Source organism: Podarcis vaucheri (assembly GCF_965113315.1).
Source record: "Podarcis vaucheri genome assembly, chromosome: 16".
Lineage (NCBI taxonomy): Eukaryota > Metazoa > Chordata > Lepidosauria > Squamata > Lacertidae > Podarcis > Podarcis vaucheri.
In genome coordinates this window covers 13,598,083-13,621,650 of record NC_138754.1, presented here as the reverse complement: position 1 = coordinate 13,621,650, position 23,568 = coordinate 13,598,083, and the positions used below count along the sequence as shown (strand labels likewise).

Genomic DNA, 23,568 nt, shown 5'->3' with positions numbered 1-23,568 from the left:
GAGCATTGGAAGGCTGTAGGCTGCCTTGCGAAGCGTTTGAAATGCACCCAGCCCGTTGTAAATCAGTCCTAAGTGCAAGACCTCAGAGAGGCCAGGGGACGCTGGTCCATTACGGCAGATGGATTGATGCCTCATCAGCCTCAGTCTGCTCTCAGACGCATGCTTGCCTTTTTATTTACAATATGTCGGGGGGGGGGTGTTAGCTCTGCTTGTCAGCTTCCTCTTGCTCAGGGCTCATCCTGATTGCTTTTTGCACTGTGTTTCTAGGCACAGCCCCACACTTAAAATTGTTGTGTTCGAGTCCCCCCCCACCTGCAAAAACCCACTCTTTACCACCGATTGAGAACAAACAGCAATCCATGGAAAATTTCTGCTTGTTCTGATTCAGCATTAAAGAGCAGCTTTTCACCAGGAAAGTGCTGACCCGCCTCCAAAACATGGTGTTTGGACATGACACTTTAAAGCACCAACTTGTGCCTAGAAAGTGAGGGATAAAAGGTGAGTGTGGATGAGCCCTCGCTCTCAGTATTGCCCTTGCAGAAGATGCCAGGGATGAGGATGGAGGAAAAATGAGTCAGCTTTACCTGTTTTTGGTTAAACCACAGAGCCTAGGACTTGCCGATCAGAAGGTCGACGGTTCGAATCCCCACGACGGGGTGAGCTCCTGTTGCACAGTCCCTGCTCCTGCCAACCTAGCAGTTCGAAAGCACGTCAAAGTGCAAGTAAATAAATAGGTACCGCTCCGGCGGGAAGGTAAACAGCATTTCCGTGCGCTGCTCTGGTTCGCCAGAAGCAGCTTAGTCATGCTTGTCACATGACCCAGAAGCTGTACGCCAGCTCCCTCGGCCAATAAAGCGAGATGAGCGCTGCAACCCCAGAGTGGGCCACGACTGGACCTAATGGTCAGGGGCCCCTTTACCTTTACCTTACCCCCTACTGTTGGGCTCCCTGCCTTCCACCCTACCAGTTCCAATGGGCAGCAGCTAACAGTGGGCATAGGAGATCAGCCACACTCGGCGATGATGCTCGCTTCGTGACCTTTGGCCAGGCAGGACCTTCTCTTAGCAGGACTTGCTACCCAGTTTCCCATTCATCCATCTGCCCAGCCCAGCCCCACTGCCACAAACCAGCAAAACCTTAGCGCCCACTGAGCATGCTCAGCCCTCAATTGGGGGCTGTTTTGGTCGGGGAGGGGAATGCTCTCTTCGATCTTTTTTGTCTTACTGCAAACCTCAGCTTCTATTTCTGCAAACCTGACGCATCTGCCTTATGTATGGGTGGTGGTGTTTTGGCTACTTAAAGACTGGCACTGGGAGAATTGAGGATGTGATTAGTAAATATGATGGCAGTCATTTTTTCTAATAGGCAGCAGTAGTTTTTTTGGTTATTAAACAATAAACGTTCTCACCCTTCTGTCGATATCTCAAAAGGGCATCTTCAGTTGACGTTTTTGGAGACATGCAGATTTGTTTCAATGTAATTGCTTTGTCACTAGATCAATTGGTTAAAAGTCTAATTAAATCTGGGGGGGGGGCAGGGATGGACGGACCCAAATGCCCCACAGAAGATGCATTTGCTGCTGTGCTCTGCAGGATTTCGCTTGCTTTGAGGTTTTAAAAGGGAGAGGTTCGCCTATGGAATGGGTTTGCCTAACGGGAATAAATCTATGCTTTATATAATCTTCATTTTAATGGTCGTGATATCTAAGTGCATGTCTTCCCCCGGTGCCAATAAAAAATGATTTACAAATTCTCTGTACCTTGGTTGGCTTCTAAACAGCAAGATCATGCTATGGATGTGTGTTAAGAAGAAGAAAAATGAGCATAATATGGCCTATCAGATGGTTTCTCTTTTTACTCGTGACTGCAGAATTGGGAGGAGAGAAACAGATAGACGGGGAGGCAGAGATGAGGGATGGATTCTCATAAACATATGACCCAAAGGTTAATCTAAAGCAAGGGTGGAAAACTCTGAGGGCCACATTCCCTTCTGGGTAGCCTTCCAGGGGCCACATGCCAGACTGGAGGACAGGGCCAAAGGCAAAAGTGGACAAAGGAATGGATGCCAATTTTTACCTCTCCCCTTTAAATGGTAAAGGGACCTCTGACTGTTAGGTCCAGTCGTGGCCGACTCTGGGGTTGCAGCGCTCATCTCGCTTTATTGGCCGAGGGAGCCGGTGTACAGCTTCTGGGTCATGTGGCCAGCATGACTAAGCCGCTTCTGGCGAACCAGAGCAGCGCACAGAAATGCCGTTTACCTTCCCGCCAGAGCGGTACCTATTTATTTACTTGCACTTTGACGTGCTTTCGAACTGCTAGGTTGCCAGGAGCAGGGACCGAGCAATGGGAGCTCACCCCGTCGCAGGGATTCAAACCACCGACCTTCTGATCGGCAAATCCTAGGCGCTGTGGTTTAACCCACAGCGACACCCGCGTCCCTTACCTCTCTCCTTTACGGTTCTATAAAAAAATGACAGAAAAGAAGATGTGGCAAGGACAATGTCTCTCTGAAACATATGTTTGTGCAGTGTTCTATACTTCCTAAGTTTGGGAAGAAAGTGCTGGACTGTATAACTATGACTGCAGAAAAAGTTAAATCTTTCAGCAGAGAACATTCTTTTGAACTATATACCTATTGTATTGAAATTAGCAACAGGGCAACGAAAATGCATTCTGTGCATCCAAATGGTGGCCAAGAGACTGATACTGATGAATTTGAAGAATAAAGATATGATACCCTTTAATCAATGGATCAACAGCATGACAACACTCGCAACTTATGAATGAGCTGCCTACAGACGGAGACATTGTTTGGATAAATATGACAACGTTCGGAATGAGTTTATACAGAATGTAGTAGGCTATTAATATCTACATATGTATTACGATCATAACACCATATCAATTTACTGTATTTACTCGAGTCTAATGCGCCATCGAATCTAATGTGCACCTCAATTTCCAGAACCTTAAAACAAACAAACAAAGCGTTTGCTGGCGAATGTAAATGTGCCATCAAATCTAATGCGCACCTTAGTTTTCGCAACGTAATTTGGCCAAAAAGGTGAGCATTAGATTTGAGTATAGAATAATGTGTGGGAGTATATTACATTGTATTTTGTGTCTCTCTGTGTGTATGTATATACAAGAGTGTGTGCATTTTCACTTTTTGAAACAACGTGAGAACCAAAACTCAGCCCTCTTTTGAAATTTGCCCTTAACTGAATGCGATCCTCTAGCCAAACAATGTTTACAAACTGTATGTATTAGGGGAAAGTGTGCGTGGCCAGCATGGCATAGCAGTTAGAGTGTTGGACTGGGACCTGGGAGATCAGGGTTCAAGTCCCTGTACAGCCATGAAGCTTGCCAGATAAACATGGGCCAGTCAGATTAAACAATAAATTGCACTACAGTGGTATCTTGGTTCTCAAACTTAATCCATTCCGTAAGTCCGTTCCAAAACAAAAGCGTTCCAAAACCAAGGCGCACTTTCCCATGGAAAGTATTTCAACATGGATTAATCCATTCCAGACTTTTTAAAAACAACCCCGAAAACAGCAATTTAACATGAATTTTACTCTCTAATGAGACCATTGATCTGTAAAATGAAAGCAAGAAACAATGTACTGCAGTCGCACAATCAATCAGTCAGTAGCTGAACTGGGTTCCACACAGTCACAAAAACAAAACAAAAAGAGCCTCAAAAATAAAAACGCAAAAAAAAATAGCAAAATCAGACAGAACTCAGCATAACACTCAAAACGGAAATGTGGCACTCAAAACGGAGCACTTTTGGCTTCCGAAAAAAGATTGCAAACCAAAAAAACTTACTTCCAGGTTTGCAGTGTTTGGGTTGCAAGTTGTTTGAGTACCAAGGTGTTTGAGAACCAAGGTACTACTGTACTCCAAAAAATCACTCCCAACAGTGTGAAGGAGGTAAAAACAAAGGCATCGTGGGCCAATTAGGGGCTCCCTGAAAAATCCCACTTGGCCCTTTCAACAGGTAACTGACAGGGCCCACACTGCATAGGGAGGGCACTGCAAAGGAGTAAGAGATACAAGTTGTTGTTGTTGGCCCATTTGGTCACCCACACCACCCCCAAACTCCACCCAAAGCAAAACCAAATGAGTGCTCCTTTGGGGGAAACAGGGTATGTGGCCAATTGCCTGCCCCTCCTCCTGCCCCAAGAGTGGGAACAGCACTGTTGCAGAAGCTCCAGACCGGTGGGGTTTTTTTGTTTTCACAGAGGGGTGTATTCTGCCATATATCATTGACACAATAATGGTGCATTTGTGAAGGATTTATTTTGGACAATGGCCACATGGGCGGCCCAAGGATCTCTCCAGCACTCAGACAGGCCCTGCCTGGCATATTCACACCCAGCCTGCTCCTAGACTTGTCTTTTTCCCCCTTCCTTTCTTAACTCGGCGCATTAAGCAGCCCTTATCAAAGATTTACGACCCTCTTCAGAAGAGCTTTGCCTCGCCGTTATTAACGGAGGAGCCCGCGTCCTCCAAGGAACGTCGAGACTCCCATCTGCAACGCGCCCGACATCTGCAGATGCCATTGTCAGGCAGATGCACCGCCGAGATGGGCTGGGTGCCCGACGGCTGAGCTGGCGCAGAGAGACTTTCTGCTGAGTCACAGGGCAGCCTGCTTGCTGGCATTGCAGCACAGCCCTGGGAGGATCAAAGGTCTCTGGGCACGCACAGAGTGTTTTTGCATGCCACCAAGCAAGCACGGTCCTTCCCAGTCTTACACATCCACGTCCTGAGTAATATAATAATAATAATTATTTATTATTTATACCCCGCCCACTCTGGGCAGCTTCCAACAAAACACTAAAATACAATAACCTATTAAACATTAAAAGCTTCCCTAAACAGGGCTGCCTTCAGATGTCTTCTAAGTGTTTTGTAGTTATTTTTCTCTTTGACATCTGATGGGAGGGCGTTCCACAGGGTGGGTGCCACTACCGAGAAGGCCCTCTGCCTGGTTCCTTGTAACTTGGCTTCTCACAGCGGGGGAACTGCCAGAAGGCCCTCGGTGCTGGACCTCAGTGTCCAGGCAGAAGGTGGAGGTGGCAAAGGAACTGTAATCCTAGACCTGCCCATCACTCTATTCTAAGCTCAGCCTTATGTTTCCTTGTCCTGCTGCAGTGAGAAGATAGACTTGCCAAGGGAGGAGGATGTGAATGGTGTCTTGCCCAAGGGCTCGCCAAAATCTCAAGCCAACACCAACTAGATGAACCTACAGATGGATGGATCGGTCTTATTTCTGTTCCCTGTTTATTGTTTATTCATAAGTGCTTATGAAGAAGAGCTGTAGCCCACTGGTAGAGCAGTGGCGTAGCGTGGGGGGTGCAGGGGGGGCCGGGCGCACCGGGCGCAACATCTGGGGGTTAGGGTTAGGGGGCGCAAATCCACGGGTTAGGGGGCGCAAATCCACGGGTTAGGGGGCGCAAATTACTTGCCTTGCCCCGGGTGCTGACAACCCACGCTACGCCACTGTGGTAGAGTGTCTGCTTTGCGTGCTCTGCCCTGGCATCTCCAAGGAGGGCTGAGAGAGACCTTTTCTTGAGATCCTGGAGAGCTGCTGCCAATCTGTGTTGGCAATACTGAGCAAGGTGGACCTGGTGGGCTAACTCCATATAAGGCAGCTGTCCACTTCCCCAAGGCTGGTTTCCATATCATTCTGCAAATTACTTGTTTTAAAGCCACACGAAAACTCACATTTCTGGTACACGGTCTTCCCTAATATGTCCATTTTCACAGGGTGTTTTATCCCACAATGCACACCATTCTGCGAATTATTTTTTGAAACCACCCAAAATCTCACATTTTTAGTGCGCCATATAGCTAAGTGCACGTTTCTGCATACATCCTGTCCCAAAACACACTTTCTAATGTCTTTTTTGGCTGAGAACTGTGTTGCAAAAATTAGATAACAGCAAAAACTGATGGATAACTGCGTTTTGATCCACAGATGACCCGGGGAAGCACAAATTGCATCAATTCACTTTAAAATGAGGAACAAACTAGATTCCTGCCCATTCCTAGGTGGGCCTTTGGCCATAACCCCACAGTGCTTTTCTGATGTGGAACCTCCTCATTTTTGTTTATGAAGAGCCACAGTGGCCTCCATTTTCCACCCCACCCCTTCAAGGTGTTTTTGTCCCCAACCCCCTCCTGCTTTCGGAGGCCTCCTACCCCTTGTTTCAAAGTCCAGGGAGAAAGCAAAGGGGCCCTGCCAGCAGTGCATTGTGGGAATATCCTTGGGAGATCCTCACTTCCCCTCCAGTGCTCCCCCCCACTCCTCCCTCACACATACAATGCAGCTGCCAGGAATGATTTATTCTGTTTCAGTTCATTCACACACAAGGAAGCTGTTCTCTTCAGACGCTAAGGAGGGAAAGAGATACAACTGTTTGAATATTTACACTCCCAGCGCTGAAATGTACTCGGCGGTATTAATAAGTGAAGGGGAACGCTGTCGAGATTCCGTTTGAATAGAACTTCCTCTGACAGTCAAGGGGAGAGGGAGGCAGGGAGTGGGAGGGAAGGACAAAACCCAGGTACTGTTGTTTTTTTCCATATCCGCCACGGGCTCTTAATGTTCCTCCTTTCTAACCCACCCACCCCAACCCCTAATTCACTCAGATCCCAGAGGGGGTTGTTCCATTAGGGTGTCTAAGAGCATAAGAATATCCTGCTGGTTCAGGACAGTGTCCCATCTAGTCCAGCCTCGTTTTGTCCCAGTGTGCAAGCAGATGCCTGTGGGAAACCCGCAAGCGGGATTCAAGCACACGGGTCCTCTCCCCTCCTGTGGCTTCCAGCAACTGGTATTCAGAAGCATGGCTGCCTCTGATCGTGGAGGCAGATCCATAGCCATCGTGGCTAGTAGCCATCGCTAGTCCTCTCTTCCGTGAATTTGTCTAATACTCTTTTAAAGCCATTGGCGTTGATGGCCATCACTGCCTCCTGTGGAAACGACTTCCATAGTTTATCTATAAGCTGCGTAAATAAGTTTTTCTACCCTGGGACATGGGTGGCACTGTGGGTTAAACCACGGAGCCTAGGGCTTGCCGATCAGAAGGTCGGCAGTTCGAATCCCCGCGACGGGGTGAGCTCCCATTGCTCGGTCCCTGCTCCTGCCAACCTAGCAGTTCAAAAGCACAATGTGCGAGTAGATAAATAGGTACCACTCAGGCGGGAAGGTAAACGGCATTTCCGTGTGCTGCTCTGGTTTGCCAGAAGCGGTTTAGTCATGCTGGCAAACATGACCCGGAAGCTGTACACCGGCTCCCTCGGCCAATAAGATGAGTTGTCTGCAACTGGACCTAATGGCCAGGGGCCCCTTTACCTTTACCTTCACCCTGAGACGTACAGAAGGGACCTCTTTGCCACAGCTATTCCTACATTAGGTGATTCACCAGAGTGATTGAAATGCCCCCCCCAGCCTCTGTAAGTATTGTCACATGCCACCCCAATCTCCTAGTGGTGCAAGATTCCAGGGGTTCCAGGCGTTTACCCAGGGTTTGTGTCTCCTTTTGGAGTGAGGCACAGCAGTGACTGTAGTGTCTTTATGATATATGGTTTGTTAACACATATGAAGGTAAAGGTGAAGGACCTCTGGACGGTTACGTCCAGTCAAAAGCGACTATGGGGTTGCGGCACTTATCTCACTTTTAGGCTGAGGGAGCCGGCGTTTGTCCACAGACAGCATTCCAGGTCATGTGGCCATCGTGACTAAACCGCTTCTGGCAAAACGGGACACCGTGACAGAAAGCAGAGCGCACGGAAACACCATTTACCTTCCCACCACAGTGGTACCTATTAATCTACTTGCACTTTTGGTGTGCTTTCGAACTGCTAGGTTGGCAGGAACTGGGACAGAGCAATGGGAGCTCACCCCGTCGCAGGGATTTGAACCACCGACCTTCTGACTGGCAAGCCCAAGAGGCTCGGTGGTTTAGACCACAGCACCACCCACATATATACAACCTGAGCCTATGATGGTGGGGTTCGCAGCATTAACACTCCCAAAGAGTCTTGTTTCTTCCATAGCCACAGCCTTGGTTTCCAGAAGAGGAGTAAAAAATGTACGATATGCACCCTGAGAGGTCTTTGATCCAGTAGACCTCATAGTCCAGCCTCCACTGTTGGGACTGCAGATCACAAATTCAATAAATAATAATATTCTGTGTCAGTTGATCTGCCAGAGCTTTCCACTGTTGTTATAAAAGGTTGCACTGTGTATTTTTTTAAAAAAAATGAATCCCATGTGTTTTTCTATAAATGTGTGCTTATTATAATGCATGTTTTTTGTTTTGTTTGTTTACCTTTGCTCATGCCCTTAAATATGTTACACATCGCTTGGAGACCTTTTTGTGTAACAAATGTCTAGCATGTCTGGGAAGTCCAATAAATAATAATAACAATAAAGCTATTTCAAAGGGTCCTGCGGTGGGGGGGGGGTGCTGTAGCTCAGGGCTGGGGAACCTGTACCTCCAGATGTTGTTTGACTGCAATTCCCATCAGTCACACTAGTCGGGGATGATGGGAGTTGTAGTCCGATGTCTGGAGCGGGCACCAGGTTCCCCAGCCCTACTCTGGGTGGTAATGCACATCGATTTGCCAGCTTCAAAATGTGGTACACCAGCCTTTCAAGGCTGCAGTCATTCTGCTGAAGGAGGGCCCTGGACCTCTGCCCCCAAAGTCCTGTGCTAACAGCATCACAGAATTGTACAGTTGGAAGGGCCCTCTAAGGCTCACCTAGTCCAACCCCTTGCAAAGGAAGAGGGAACACAGAAAGCACTGGCCAGATGGTCATGGTTCTCAATGACTGCTTGAGTATCTTTCTTCTTTTTGTCAGGATGTGTCACTGTCTAGTCTACAGGCGATCGAAGTTCCGGCTGAGGATGTCGGGACCGGGGGCAAGATGGCAGGGTGGGGAGCAGGAATGAGAGTCCAGAAGCCAGAGGTCTGAGGGTCAGGAAGCAGGGAGTCAGGAAGTCAAGGGTCCGAGGGTTGAGAAGCAAGGAGTCAAGGAGCTGAGGGTCCGAGGATCAGGAAGCAAGAAGCCAAATGCAGCAAGGCAGGAAGTGTGTTGCTGCGGCAAAAAGCCGAAGGGAAATGCTGACCTTATATCCCTTCCCGGCTCTTGCCACCAGGTGCTGTGAGTTGCGTGGCTATTCCCTCCCCCCCCCACAGGTGAAATAAATAAAGACAACGGACACAGCGATTTAGGTTTAATGGGCGAAATTGGCCACAACTTTATTGATTACAGGAAAGAAGGGTATTGGCTTTAGGCATTGGCCCCTAACCGACTATCCGGTCTAACCGGGAAGGGTTAAACACCAACAGGGGGAGCCACCCGAGATGCATATCCCTAGGCGCTCCTCCCCGAGGGGTTACCGCTCGGGGGCGCGCTTTAGGCCCTAGCCTCCGTAGGTTTCGGACGAGGCGTCGCCCCTCGGAGTCCTTTAACGAACTACCCTTCAAGCATTGGGGGAGGTGATGGCGTTCCTCCCCCCCAACCTCATCTGCATGACAATACCCCGGCCAATGCCTACCGCCACCGAGCCGCAAGCCGGCTCGCCGCCAATACCCTTAGACCTGTAACCAATCCCTCACACCTTGAAAAATATCCGCCAACCAAATATCATTTCCCGCATCAGATAGATGCACGCCATCCCAGCGATAAAGCATTTCCTTGTGAAACCGTATACCTGGGTGCTGAATGACCCGACCTCCCAGTGCAACCACTCTGCGCGCCACCGTGCGCTCCACAATCCTTCTAGCCTTATTCACCGCCGCGGGCTTCACTGCTTCCCGCCAGCATCGCCTTTCCAGCAAAGATGACCAAATGATTGTAATGCTTTCATGGGATGCCCTCAACAGTTCCAAGTCATTAATGATGTTCCACATCAAGTTTACCCCTTTCCTATATGCCAAGTCGTTCTCGCCCAGCTGGATGACCAAGGCATCGGGAGGGCCCTCGGCAGCGATTCTTTTGGATACAACTGGGAAAAACTCTTCCCAGCGCATACCCCGCCTAGTGATCCAAGATAATTTGACCCTGCTGGGTAGCTGTAGCTCTTTGACCCAGCCCCTTCGTTCAGCGCGCCGCTTTGCCCAATAAACGATGCTGTGGCCGAGGATCCACAGTCGAACCACACCAGTACCTGAAAAGAGAGAATTGGAGAACCGGATCAGGAGGAGTGCCCTAGGGGAAAGCTGGGGGAAATTTGAAGGGCTAACGGATATAACTCTGGAATGCATTGGATTTCCAGCGCCCCATGTCCATGATTCTTTCAGCCGGTAAGCCCATATGGGCGGCGGTAGTCGCCGCCCCGATTCGAAAGGAGTGCGCGGCGTACTCCTCCTGGGGAAGCCCGCTGGCGGCAATTGCTTTGCGCATAACCCTCGTGAACTGCTGCTTTGAAAGGGAGGAACCGTCAGAATGCAAGAAGAAGGGGCCACTGGATTTTGGTCTCACACAAAGATATTTTCTAGCATCCTTTACCGGGCAAGGGCCCGCCTTTTGAGTCGCCTGGAGGCGTACCAAAGCTCCCCTGCCAAGCTGATCAGTCTTTGAACTACGGATTTTTAACATAACATGCGAGCTGCCCACCGTCACGTCCTCAAGCAGTAGCCCCCTAGAGGCTGCACGGTTCTCACATACCACTTCACCTATGCGTAGCGCGCCAAAGAATGCGAAAGAAAATGCTGCTGAAAATAGTCTAGCCTCATATCTTGACCAACACAGGGCCCTCAACTTCCTACGAATTTGGGTGAGTATATCTAAAGTTATTGGTCTTCTCCTGTCCCTGCCGTGAGGCCTGGACCTGCACCAGCCCTCAAGCATCTTACGCACCACGAAATGCGAACAGGGATCCACAGAAAATAGAGTTTTAGAAAAGAAGGATATAGCCGCTGAATGGATATTGAGAGTTTTGGGGGCCCGGCCAAGATCTCTAAGGTGGACCAAATACTCTATGACTTCGGACTTGGACGGTGGCCTGCCTGGCTTGGACCGTCCCTTTCTGATGCGGAAGGATGTGAAGTCTAGCCATGCCTTATTATACGATCTCAGGGTAGAAGGCGCTAGCACAGACAATACTCCCTTTATTGCTTCTCGCTGCCAATATTCCAGAGGTGCTCCGGGAATGGTTGCGGCTGCTGCTGCGCATCCGGCGCCAATGAGCGAAAGCGTTCCATCTGGAAACGAGATAGAGCGTCCGCGATATTATTATCGATACCAGGGACGAACTTGGCTGAAGCGTGAAGGTTCAACCGCAGGCAGGAAAGGACAAAATACCTTAAAAGGGACGCAACTCTGGGTGAGCGTGACGTTTGTTTATTCAAAACTGACACCACCGCTAGATTATCCGTCCAGAAACAGACCCTATGGTTTTTGAACTGGTCCTCCCATAAGTGAATTGCAACTACGATGGGAAAGAATTCTAAGAATGTCAAATCGCGTAGTATAGGTTTACCTTGCCAGGAGGGGGGCCAGTGCTGGGCACACCACTGGCCCCTGAAGTATACCCCCAAACCAAGGGACCCGGCCGCGTCCGAATGTACTTGGAAATCGGACTGCAGCGCCAAGCTATCCTGCCACAGCGATATGCCGTTGAACCCTTCCAGGAATTGTAACCAAATGAGGAGGTCCGCCTTTACCGCCTTAGAAAGGCGTACCCTATGATGGGGTGACCGTAAGCCCGCGGACAGCTTTGCTAGGCGGCCGCAGAAAGGACGACCGGGGGAGATCACACGGCAGGCAAAGTTGAGGTGTCCCAGGAGGGATTGAATTTGCCTCAAGGTGACCTTCTTTAGGGGCAGCATTTGGCCGATAAGCTCTCTTAAGGCAGCCAACTTTTCAGCCGGTAAGCGCGAGGTTTGGGCTACGGTGTCGAGTTCAATGTCCAGGTAGGTCATAGTAGTGACCGGACCCTCGGTCTTCTCACTTGCCAGAGGGACGCCCAGTTCCCCAGCTAAGGATTCGAAGGCCAGGAGGAGGGACCTACACTCCCCTGCGTCGCTTGCCACTAAAATAAAATCATTGAGATAATGACCCACCGCTAGAGAGCCAGTTCTAAACTTTAGGGCCCATTCCAAGAAGGTGCTGAAGGTCTCGAACGCTGCACAGGCAATAGAACAACCCATGGGCATAGCTTTGTCAATGAAGTATGCTCCCTGGAATTTGAAACCCAACCAGCGGTGGTCCTCCGGATGAACCGGGAGTAAGCGAAATGCTGACTCAATGTCGCATTTTGCCAAAAAGGCGCCCCTGCCAAAGCTCCGCACCAACAGCACAGCTTGACCGAATGAAGAGTACTTCACCGTGCACATCTCTTGGGGAATCGCGTCATTAACCGAAGTTCCTTTGGGATAGGACAGGTTGTGTATCATTCTAAATTCACCGGGGGCCTTCTTTGGGACAATACCCAGCGGGGAGATATGAAGCCCTTCAATAGGCGGAGTTGTGAATGGACCGGCTACCCTGCCAGCTGTAATTTCCTTCTGTATCTTTTTAAGCGCGATGTCGGGTCTTTCTAACACAGATTTCTGGTTAGGTGGGCAACTGGAATTGGGTGTAAAAGCAATCGGAATTCTAAAACCTTCAGAAAACCCTTCCTCAAGTAGGTCTATTTGGATAGAACTTCAAGAGTGCTCTCAAGGGCTCCAATTTTATCAGAGAGCACGCGAGGCCTAGGGAGATGTTAGTAACGAGCCCCGGCTGGCCCTTGGGCGGGGGCTGCAGGTCCGGCGGAGCCACCCCTGTTTCCCCGGGAGAGGTGACCCCTGCCCCCCCCGAAAGGGCTGCTGCCTCCCTTTGAAGCAGTTGACCGCAGGGTGGCTGCCTAAGCACCTCTCGCATTCGTGTAGGTACTTACAGGTAACGCGCTGACAGGTACCCTTGTTGAAGTCCCAGCACTGTCTACGGCGCTGGGTCTCCACCTTACCAGCTTTTGGCTGTTGAGCATTTTTCCTCTCGATATTGGGCCCCACATGTTCAAACCAGCAGTTGTTGTCCTTTTGGTCCCAGCGAGTTGAAGACAGCAGCGAGGCATTCCTCCGAAAGTCTTCATCATACGCCAAAGCGGCCTCATCACCTGCCTGCTCCCTTGCCCTCCTGACGTGAGCCAGGTAGGACACGAGATGCGCGCCCCTCTTAGGATAACAACTTGACACCACAGCCATAAACACTTGATAGCCATTAAGCCAGTTCTCAAAAGATCGCTCCACCCGGGGCACCCTGTACCTCCTTTTCCCATAGTACTTAATTTTCTCCCCTTTTCCCTTTACCTGGGCTGGGGGCAGCAGGGAAAACATATCCACGTAATTGCCATTCAATATCTTGTTCCTCTTCCTCTTAGAGAGGTGGTTCCCCAGAATAAAGTCAGTGGCAGCGTTGGTTGAGACTTTAACGTCTGGGACCAAAGCCCCATCCTTCCACTCCAGCGTGCCGTTAAAAGCCTTCCTGTGTGAGTTGGCCCTTCGTTCATGAACCCATTGGGGAGCTCCAACTTCCTCGCCCTCCCCCCAATATGTTTCCATTGGTGCATCACTATCCCCATCTGAAGAAGAGGTACCTGTTTCCTCCTCGGAGTCCGAAGTATCCCTCTTTTTGCTTTTCTTCGACCGATGCTTCTTCTTCGACTTCCGCTTTCCGCCCCGTGGAGCGTCGTCACGGGGGGCCTGGTCGCTGGCAACGGCCACCTGCTGAGGGGGCAGCTCCTCCTCGGAAGATGACTCCTCCGAGGTGCTTGGTTGACTAGGGTTATCCTGGAAAACACTGGGAACATCAATCACCTCCTGGCGCGGGGCTGATGTAGAGGCCCCCGCTGGCCTGGCCTTTTGTGCGTTCGACCTAGGTTTTTTAGCTGGTGCCTTGCCTTTTGGTGGACCTGCCTTAGATTTTTGATTTTTTGCAGCTTGCAAGCGCGTCCGAGGCCTGCTGGGGGCCTGCTCAGCCACGCTAGCTGCACTAGTGGAGGGACCATCCTGACCCTGCTGGCTGGGGGGGGTGTCTGGTATGCAATCTTGTGTCAACTCGACAATGTTCGGTGAGGGAGTAATCGGTGCTCTGCACTGCGCGTAGAATGCTTGCAGCGCGGAAAAGAGCTGCGCCACGACCTGCGGGTTACCTGGGCCTGCTGGCATTAAGGCATTGCCTAGTTGAGGTTGTTGGGGGTTGCTGTTGCTCTCCATGACCAAGCCGAAAGCAGCGACTTGGGGGGCAGTCAAGTTTTATGCAAATCGGGAATTATTTATTTATTGTTTATTTATTGTTTTCTACCTATCTTTTTTCCAAAACAATTTTTTTTTAAATTCACTTATTTATTTATTTATTTATTTATGTCTTATTTAATTATTTATTTGCTTATATTTGTTTGTTTATTTATGTATTTATTTATATCTATATGTGTATGTGGTTGCTTGTTATGTATGTATCTATGTGACTGGGCTATAGCAATATCACTCTAACCTGCTTAGTTGCACCGTAAGATTAAGCTTACAGGAAAGCCACTAGGAGTGGCTCTGGGAAACAATAGCCTTAAGTACTGGTCGTTAGTCTTACCACTGTCCTGCTGGCTGGCAAGACAATAGGGGTTTCTATTGCAACAACACACCAGCCGGCAGCAATAGCAGACTTTCAGAGCCGCAGCACAAGCGATCGCAAGGCAGCGTTAAATGGATTCCCAGGCAGAGCAGGCCAGGAAAAAGCAGCAAAAGCAGCAGGAATTGGCCAAATATCCTTTAAATCCCTTTAAAATTACCCTGTATAAGCCACCAAACTATAATTCTACTCCAAATAATTCAGCGCCAAACAGCCGAATAATCATAAAATGATGCGTATGCGGCTGGAAGATCGGCTAGGTTACAGCCTCTTAAGCCCGAAATAAAACGCTGAGGGTCAAAGCAATGTGATCACGAATGCTTTGCTGCAGCTGCTATGCTAATGAGTTGCCACTAGGGCGCCCACCCGGCCTTGCGTATAGTGAGGACTCACAGGCCAAGCTGCCTATGGCAAGATGGCGGCCGTCTCAGGCCACGTGGGCCGAAAGAAATGGCGGCCAGAGGCAACCCGTAGCTTAGCAACGGTGCCGCCTTTTCACTCCCCCAAACAAGGAAACAGGCAATGCAAACAGCAGGCAAGCAAGCAACGTTCCCCCGCAGCGGCTCGCCAGCCCCTCCAATGATCCCAGGCTTAAGCGATCAAATCTGCAGCCCCCGAGCCGGCCGTCCCCTGGCGGCTGCAGAACCCCGCGGCACGGCGAAACCACTAGCCTCCCCTTGCCACCCAGAAGTGAAATCTCCTTTTAAAGTTCCCGCCACCCGTGGGTACCCTCCGGGCCCCCATCGCTAGTCCTCTCTTCCGTGAATTTGTCTAATACTCTTTTAAAGTCATTGGCGTTGATGGCCATCACTGCCTCCTGTGGAAACGACTTCCATAGTTTATCTATAAGCTGCGTAAATAAGTTTTTCTACCCTGGGACATGGGTGGCGCTGTGGGTTAAACCACGGAGCCTAGGGCTTGCCGATCAGAAGGTTGGCAGTTCGAATCCCCGCGACGGGGTGAGCTCCCATTGCTCGGTCCCTGCTCCTGCCAACCTAGCAGTTCAAAAGCACAATGTGCGAGTAGATAAATAGGTACCACTCAGGCGGGAAGGTAAACGGCATTTCCGTGTGCTGCTCTGGTTCGTCTCCCGGGCGAAAAGGGGCGAGCCGAGGGCTGCCCCGACCTTAAGTGGCCTTTCTAAGGCCCGCCCCTGCCGCCAGCCGATTGGCTGGCGCCAAGGGGGTGTTAGTTGGGGGAATCCCGGCGGCCTCCCGCGAGGCTGGCACCAGCCTCGCGAGGGCGAGTGTGGGTGGTGTCGCGATCCCGCAACCCCCCCTCCTCCTGACGATCGGAAGGGCCATTACCAAGCAGCCTCACCTATGCAGCCGCACCTTACCTCTCCAGAACAAACTTAGGAAGGCCCCAGTCCTGCGAAGCCCTACTGGTCACAGGGCCTGGCTCCTGCATGCACTCCTGACAGTGGAATTGGCTAACCTTTGAATAGATAGAGGGAGTATATGTCAGGGTCTGAAGATGAGGACTGGGGAGTGCATTCTATGGCAGACCAGCTTCTCTCCGATGGAGAGCTGGAGGTGGAAGAGGTCTCCTCCCCCCCCCCTTATCCACAGCGTGTTCAGAAGCAGAGAGAGAGAGACGGAAACTGAACAGCTTAGGAAGGAGTTACGCGATAATGACAAGGGAGCAAGAAGGGAGGGGGCAGCTGGTCAAGACGTCACTTGAGAGTGTGCCCCTCCTCACCACGGACTCAGAGGTCCTAGCATATAAGGGAGCAAAGGAGGCAGAAGGGGGAGGAACTTCCCGTTGGTGCCTTAACTGCTGCGAAAGTCAGGAGGAGGATTTAGAGTAGCCAACTGGCCTCCTTGTGGAGGGCTGTATATTTGTGCTTGCAACATGAGGCTGTAATAAAAGGACTATAAATCTATCAAGTGCTCGTTAATTCTTATCTGCAAAATTACCAAAGAGGGAGGAGGACTCTCCACACCTGGCAGTGAGAGAGATTTGTTGAAAGCAGTAGCAGGGAGCTTTGGGTCTGATGGCCAAATGTAGGCCTCCAGGTTGCTCAATCTGGCCTTCAGGATCCACCCCATACCATCTCCTCTCTCTGCAGCACTCACTGGCTATTGTTTTGCAACGAAGTGTTTTTACCTGGCTGGAATGTGTCCTTGAACTCCGATAACGCCTCTTGCTTGTCTGAACAGAGGACACGGAGGTTTGCATGAGTGTGTACAAACTAGCCTACTGTAGAAAGGGAATATTTACATCCATTGCCCTGCCCAGTTTTACCTCCAACCCTGTCCATAATAAGAAAAGACGAGAGGCTTGCAGGATCTAGCCAACAGCCTTCTGGTCCAGCATCCTGGTCAACCAGAATGACCTGAGTGCATCACTGGCATGCAGCATTTGAAATGTTTCACAGAAGGGAATGTGCTTCTCCTCCTGATTCTAAGAGACCACACCTCATCTTGGAAGGGGAGCAAGAGTAGGTGACAGAGATAGCGCAATTCACCCGGTGATCTTCCAGGCTGAGTAGGGATTTGATGCTGGGGTCCCTTGGTCCTGCTCCGACACTCAAACCAACTTGTTTGCAAGGTGCGAACACGGGAGAAAATGTGCATGGAAAACTGTGGCCTGGATTTGCATCGTAGAAGGAGCTGCAGTCAGATTTGCAGGGTGCTTACATGTCATGGATTGGCTGGGTGGAAGAAGGCTCAGAGCTGGGGGGGGGGACAATGATGCGTGGTCAGAGGGAGAAGAGGGAGCCTGCTGGAAGGAGGAGATGTCAGAAGCTGTAGAGGCAACAGGGTTTAGTGAGCAGGGAGAGTGTGTGGCAAAGAGAAGTCCAGAAGCAGAAGAGGAGAGAGGTCAAGAGGCTGAGATGAATCAGGCTGGTGAAGAAGCCAGGAGATCTCCCCATCCTGCTATGACTAGCTCCCCTCTCCCCTGGTTTCCCAGAACCCAAAGAGGTATGAAGAGGGAGGAGCGGAGACAGGTGTGCCAGCAGAGTCTCAGATTGCTTAGGAAGGACCCAGGAGAGAAGGAGACATAGACAGCTGTGGGAAGGCGGAGACTGTCAGTGCCCACAACTGCCTCATAGGGGCAAGATCTACTGGGAAGAGTTGCTGTGCTCATTAGGCTGGGCACTATTGAGCAGCTCTTATTTCTTCTAATAAAGAGTTAACTCTATGTTTCTGAATGTGCTGGAAGCCGCCCAGAGTGGCTGGGGCAACCCAGCCAGATGGTCAGGGTATAAAAAATAAAGTTGTTGTTGTTGTTGTTGTTGTTGTTGTTGTTGTTGTTGTTGTTAGCTTCACTTACTCGGTGTAATTTATTGCTGGCCCACTCCTGACACCTGCACCTGACATTACATTGCTTTAGGAACTCATGGTCTCCTGTATGCTTCCTTTTGAGATCCTCGCATCTGCTTAACCTGTACCAAAATTGTCGGTGGGGGACTTGTTTTATCCTGTGAAGGGCTGTGGGTGGTCGAGACTCCCTGCCTGAAATCCTGGAGATCTGCTGCCTCTCATTGTGGACACCACAGAGCTAGACAGGCCCCATGGTTTAACTTGGCCTGACTTAGTATGCACCTTGTTGTTGTTGTTCCACTGCACAGAGAACTGCCTAAAGGCACATAGGGAATTTCAGCAAGAGCCAATCTCCATCCGTCCCCGAGCCATTTTGCATAAAAGAACATCAAGGGCTGTAATAATATTTTTAGATGCGCAGTACATTTGTTTAATTATTCTACACCAACTGTTGATAGGATTTGCATAGTGCTTAAAATAACCCCAAATCACTGATTCTAATCTACACCGTCTCTGCTCGCCGGATGAATGAGCTACAGTCTTGCTCAGATCTGCTCTCCAGACCTTCGATATCTAGGAACTCCTGTTTCGCACAGAATAGCTTGCAAAGAAGATGAGGCCTTGCATTCCAGCTTGGTCACGTTTCGGAATGCTTATTTGAATTTGCTTGCAGAGTGGCTGCTGTCGTGCAAAATGCTCGCTTTCACTCAGCAGACAGACCGCTTGGAAATCCTTACTCAAATGGCACCGTGTATAAGCACTCTGGCAGACCACGTTTTGGAACGTTTATTTCAATTAGCTAATGGAGGAGTTGTAAAACATGCAGAGCACGTTCTCGGCCACCGAACCACAGCCCTTCATTTGAATGATCAACAAGTTCAAGGCAGCATAGGTTTATTCAATAGGAAGTCCCACGGGGTTCAGTGCTGGGTGTGGCAACCTGGCAACATTGGGATTCTCTTGGTTTCTCACTTTTCCAGTCTTAAATTCAGTCCTCTGCATCTCTACATCAGGTTGAGCGTCTCCACCCCCATCGTTCTGCCCGGACGCTGAGGTCCAGCACCGAGGGCCTTCTGGCAGTTCCCTCATTGCGAGAAGCAAAGCTACAGGGAACCAGGCAGAGGGCCTTCTCAGTAGTGGCGCCCGCCCTGTGGAACGCCCTCCCATCAGATGTCAAAGCGATAAATAACTACCTGAAATTCAGAAGACATCTTAAGGCAGCCCTGTTCAGGGAAGTTTTTAATCTGTGATATTTTAGTGTATTTTTTGTTTCTATGGAAGCCGCCCAGAGTGGCTGGGGAAACCCAGCCAGATGGGTGGGGTACAAATAATAAATTTATTATTATTATTATTATTATTATTATTATTATTATTATTATTATTGAGGTCTTTGTGAAAATTCACGAGCATCTTAGTACAAATTTCTCCTAATGTACACCTTTTTGCAAAGCAATTTTGGTATGTCACTTTCACTAATATATGCATTTTTTCTGCACATTTTTACCCTGCTATGTGCATTTTTGGTATACATTGCAATGATACCTGTAACCGCTTCAGGTTACAGATGCTTCAGGTTACAGACTCCGCTAGCCCAGAAATAGTACTTCGGGTTAAGAACTTTGCTTCAGGATGAGAACAGAAATTGCGCAGCAGCGACGTGGCAGCAGCGGGAGGCCCATTAGGTAAAGTGGTGCTTCAGGTTAAGAACACTTTCAGGTTAAGAACGGACCTCCAGAACGAATTAAGTTCTTAACCCCAGGTACCACTGTACTTGGCTGGATAATTGCATTGTGAAAATTCAGAGAAGTGCAAATCTCAACGGATGGCTGTGTTTTGGATTGCATGTTGCTTCAGGGAGTGCCAAATTAGGCAGGTTCGCCTTTAAATGTGAACCGAGTCAAATTTCTCCTCCATCTGTAGTTCAGTAGGACTTTTCCGCAGGTATAAGCTGCTCAGGGTGTCTGAGGCAACCTAGTCAGATGGGCAGGGTGCAAGTAATAAATTATTATTATAGGGTCCCAGAATTAGGCTGCAATCCTGCACTCAGCTGCTGGGGAGTAAATCTTATTATGCACAATTGGATTCACTTCCCAAGTAAGTATGCATCTTGGACCTGAGGGTTTCTTTCATTTGAGTTTGGCTGCTGTCGAATATGAAAATGTGGTGCAATGGTAAGAGAGCTGGAGAGAGCAGGGTTCGAATCCCCACCCAGCCATGAAGACCACTGGGTGACCTTGAGGGGCAGCCACTGTCTCTCAGCCCAACCTCCCGCACAGGGTTGTTGTGAGGATAAATTGAGGAGGGGAAAGGAGAGTATATAAATGTAATAAATAAACATTTAAACCACAATCACACCATGTTAAACAGCTGAGGCTCCCCCCCCCCCCCGAGAATCCTTGGGGACTGTAGTTCATTAAAAGTGCTGAAAGTTGTTAGCAAACGCCTAAATTCCCAGAATTTCCCAGGAAGAATTGATTGTTAAATCAATCCTGGGTGAGAGAAAAGAGAAGATGCCTCTTCTACAATGACACCTTCTGAAATACTTTAGAACTTCCTTTTGGACTACAACTCCCATCATCGTTTGCTGGCAGCAACAGGGGTCAGGGATGATGGGAACTGTAGTCCAAAACCAGCTGGAGACCAAAGTTTGGGAAACCCTACTTAAAAAGTAACGTCCAACAATAAAATGTGCTCCTTTTATTCTTTGGAGCAATTGGGTTCTCTCCTATGCAAATTTGATTGACTAACTCATTCATTAAGGGACGAAAATTCTTGCTGTTCTTGTTAATCTGGTGAAAATGTGAATGTCAATGTGCATATTTGTATGAACTGCATATTTGTCTTAAAGCTACCTCCATTGTTCTTCCTTGTCAGGGACTGTGCGGAGGAGGGCGGCACAGATGAGGAATGGTGGGAGCCTCTCCCTCCCCCTGCTCCGGATCCTGAATTTTCCCAGGAGCAGGAGGACAGTATAGATTTGGAACAGTGGTTTGCAGAGGGACATAGTTCAGAAGACCGAAGTTGGGAAGAACTGGGTGGTGAACAACTAGGAGAAGAAGAACTGGGAGAGTGAGAGTTAACAGAATCTCTTTCGCTGGAAAGCCTCCATCGGCTCAGCACAAGGTCACGAAGAGCAAATATGGTGGCAGCACAGAAAGCACCGTGGTTGTGAGATCAGGTTGCAAGACACAGAAGTGACATGGGTGACTAGGGGTGAAGTGGGTGGAACCCTTAATTGGGAGCACCTCCATTCTGAGGAATGGATTCTTTGTTTTCTCTTGCTGTGATCATTAAAATCTCTCGCTGGTAAGAGACTCCTTTCGCTTTGTTCTGCTTATCTACTGCCAAAGGTGGTGGGGGGAGGAAGCTTGAGTCCCTGAAGCCTGACATTCCTCCACTGTCATAGGCAGTATGTCTCTGAATACCAGTTGTTGGGAATTGCAAGTGGGGAGAAGGTCGTTGCACTCAGATCCTTTTTGCAGGCTTCTCAGGGTCACCCTGTGAGAACAGGATGCTGAATTAGATGAGCTGTGGGCCTGATCCAGCAAGCTCTTCTTATCTTCTGATCACTGTGATCCTACTCCATAGAGCTGACCACTCCCTGCCTTTTGGACCACTCTCTGGAGCATAGTGCAGCACAACCACCACTTACAAAAACACAGGTGCAAATAGATGCTATATTCCGTTGCACGTCAGCCATCAAACACAGCCATGCATTCAATGCCATTGGCCATTGGTCATCAAGCCTAGGCAGATACTGCAGGCCATTGCATGTCAGCCGTCAAACAACCAGTTTCAATATGCCATTGCATGGTTAACATTATCAAAAAAAACATCAGCCATCAAACATAGCCATGCATTCAATGTCATCAGTCATCAAGCCTAGACAGATACTATAGGCCATTGCATGTCAGCCATCAAACAACCAGTTGCTATGTGCCATTGCATGGTTAACATTATCAAAAACTGCCAGCTCGATAAATCCCACCTCGTCTATGAAACAATCCCCAATGCTAACTGCCCATATTCTCTCTTCTACTTCTGAGCCACCCCCATCGCCCCCCTGCACACACCCATCCCTGCTTCGCTTCCTCCCAGCAACGGCCTCAGAAGTGGAGCCGATTAATCCTGCTGCATTGGCGGAGCAGATCTGACTCAATTAGCTGCAGCTCGGAGGCTCGGGCGACAGCTCTGGGACGGCTTCCAAGTCTCATTCATCACCGCAGAAAATTCTCGAAGCCGGAGAGCCGAGGAATAGAGTGTTCTGTGTTCCCAGAGCCAAGGCATGGGGGGGTGCAGAGAGCAAGGGGGCACGATGCCAAGCAATCTTAGGTTGGCTTTGGAGAACTATTTTGGAAAAGGTCTCTCTGCACGTGGTGGGCCTCCCCAGGGCAAAGGAAGGCTAGCGCTCACCCTGAACCCCTTCCAATTATTGCCTTTTTGTATTCTGGTGGCATAAGAAGGGGTGAATCAACCCATTTCAGTTTCTCTCGCTTTCTAATTTTTTCAATCTCATTTAGGCTGCCTATCCACTTACACATTTAAAGTACATGAATTCCCGCAAAGAATCCTGGGAATCATGGTTTGCCCATATACAGAGCACCTTAACAAACTACAGTTCCCAAGAATCTTTGGGGGAAGTTTTGTGCCTTACCAGCGCTCGGGGTGTGCTTTAAGCATGAATGCAGCCCTAGTTGTTTCTAAGATTTCTTGCTTCCCCTTCCCCAGGAAGTCCCAGGAGGAGTAATAGCAATAAAATATACAATTATAAAAACAGATAAAAGCCATTGCAATTATAAAACAGGTAAAACTGTTCCAAGTGGAAACGGGAACTGGTATAAAACCAGCCAAAGAGGCATATCCCACAAAACAAAATACCTTTAACTCTCAAGGGCCAAGGTAAAGATATCCAAAGGCCTGGATAGTTCTGTGGGTAGAGCGTGGTGCTGATAATATCAAGGTTGCAGGTTCGATCCTTGTATGAGACGGTTGCATATCCCAGCATTGCAGGGGGTTGGACTAGATGGTCCTCAGGAATTCCTTCCAATTCTGGAAGTTCAATTTGCTGCATTTCTACACCAGTTTGCAATAAAAAATAAATAGCCCACGTGAAAATTGACCCATTTCACAGAATCATAGATTTGTGGGGTTCAGAGAGACCCCAAGAATCATCTGCAATGCTGGAATAACAGCTCAAGAATCCCTGACAGATGGCTGCCCAAGCTCTGTTTGGAAACCTCCAATGAAGGAGATTCCACCACCTTCCAAGGTCATGTGGTGTAGTGGTTAAGAGCAGTAGACTCGTAATCTGGTGAACCGGGTTCACTTCCCTGCTCCTTCACATGCAGCTGCTGGGTGACCTTGGGCCAGTCACACTTCTCTGAAGTCTCTCAGCCTCACCTCACAGAGTGTTTGTTGTGGGGGAGGAAGGGAAAGGAGAATGTTAGCCGCTTTGAGACTCCTTTGGGTAGTGATAAAGCGGGATATCAAATCCAAACTCTTCTTCTCTTCTTCTTTGTCCCTTCCACCGTCGAACAGCCCCTGCCCTCAGAAAGTTCTTCCTAATGTTTGGTCAGAATTTCCTTTCTTGCCATTTGAATCCATTGGTCCTCCCCCTCTGGAGCAGCAAGAAACGAGCTTGCTCCATCTTCCATGTGACAGTACTTCAGAT

General features: G+C 49.2%; 1 long non-coding RNA gene across 1 annotated transcript in view; it reads left to right on the top strand.

The window, feature by feature from the left end:
- LOC309520888 overlaps nucleotides 1-21,207 on the top strand; it is a 33,619-nt gene extending 12,412 nt beyond the window's left edge. The window contains exon 2 of the long non-coding RNA XR_014214464.1: nucleotides 18,911-21,207. This is a non-coding gene — a long non-coding RNA (uncharacterized lncRNA). The remainder of the gene's footprint in view (nucleotides 1-18,910) is intronic.
- Nucleotides 21,208-23,568: the final 2,361 nt, after the last annotated feature.